The sequence below is a fragment of the Austrofundulus limnaeus genome, unplaced genomic scaffold, assembly GCF_001266775.1.
Source record: "Austrofundulus limnaeus strain Quisiro unplaced genomic scaffold, Austrofundulus_limnaeus-1.0 Scaffold375, whole genome shotgun sequence".
NCBI classification, from domain to species: domain Eukaryota; kingdom Metazoa; phylum Chordata; class Actinopteri; order Cyprinodontiformes; family Rivulidae; genus Austrofundulus; species Austrofundulus limnaeus.
Genome location: NW_013952777.1, coordinates 297290 through 298534, shown reverse-complemented (window position 1 = coordinate 298534; position 1245 = coordinate 297290). Strand labels below are relative to the sequence as shown.

At 42.8% G+C, this 1245-nt stretch overlaps 1 long non-coding RNA gene across 4 annotated transcripts in view; it reads right to left on the bottom strand.

Annotated features, from left to right (window-relative positions):
- LOC106528379 (uncharacterized) overlaps positions 1 to 1245 on the bottom strand; it is an 8501-nt gene that overhangs the window by 1399 nt on the left and 5857 nt on the right. Inside the window, exon 1 of one of the 4 annotated variants that reach the window (XR_001311497.1) lies at positions 36 to 1005. The exons of the other annotated variants lie outside the window; for them this stretch is intronic. This is a non-coding gene — a long non-coding RNA (uncharacterized LOC106528379). Of the gene's footprint in view, positions 1 to 35; positions 1006 to 1245 lie in introns of those variants that run through there. 4 annotated transcript variants of the gene reach the window in all.

The following is a 1245-nucleotide window of genomic DNA, read 5'->3' as shown; positions in this document are numbered from 1 at the left end:
AATGAAAGCTGCGCGGTCAGAGGCAGCATCAGCACCGGAGCTTCCCGCGGCTCCTCCTCGCCTGTGTGGCCGCTCGGAGCGTCGCGTCTGCGGGGCTTTGATGCTCCGTTTACCGGCTTGTGTGACGTGTTGGCCGCTGTAAACGGGAGATGATAATAATAAAAAAACGAATAAAAGAATAAGGGACAGTAATAGTTAAACGGAATATAGCCTCTCCTTTTTTTTCCTTCGCTGCTTTCGGATGAGAATAATCAGGAGAAAAGAAAGAGAGAAAAAAGAAAGAAAGAAAAGAAGTCGGTAGGACAGAAGGAGAGTGGCACCTGATGATGGCGGCTCTGACACGTGTTAATTGCTGCTCAGCTCTCCTCATCAGGGAGCCTCAGATGATTGTAGCGCTCCGGGGGCCACGGCGCCCTGTTTGCTTTGCAGAGGAGAGGGAGCTGGCCCTGACTTCAGGTCGCACAAATAAACACTTCTTTTATTATTTAACAAGGCGCGCGGGCTTTTTACTTACCCGGAAATGAACGCAAATTAGGAAAACTGTTGCGAATGAATCCCATTTATGTGTTTAAGCAGATACAAACATAAAAAAGCGATTTTTCCCCCCCTTGTATAATGCATGTGATTGCATTTTTTATTATAACTACCTGGATCTGTACTGAGTTGTAACCTTATTTTTGTTTGTTTGTTTGTTTGTTTTTTGTGTGCAATGGTGCTAAATAAACAATAAATGAATAAGTTAACTTAATTACAAAATACATTCCAGTTTGATTCTAAAAAAATAAAAATCCGAGCTCTCATGATAAATTCTAATTGTTCCTTTATTCCAAAACACGTTTCAATTTCATCTTTTTCATTAATGATGCATAAAAAAGTGACAGTGATGCCAAATCAATGTTCAAAAATCTGATTAAACTGGATATATTGAACCATGAAACACATTTATTTTGCACCCAATCAGACTGATTTCCCTCATTTAATATGTTTTTCCACCTCCTCACTGGAAACGCATTTGCACCTTAGGCCACATGTGAGCAGGAGGGGGGGGGGGGGGGTCCTCCTGCTCTCTGCTACATTACCTGTTGTGTTTTATGGCTTTGCATGGTGAGTTAGAGGGTCTTTGTTGTTGCCCGGGCAGCTTGGGCTTGGGCCCACTTGTTTATGACACCAGTAATGCTGGTAATTGTTATTGTTGAGATTACCTGTCAAGAAGACCAGGATAGGACAGGAGGGTAGGGATTGGGG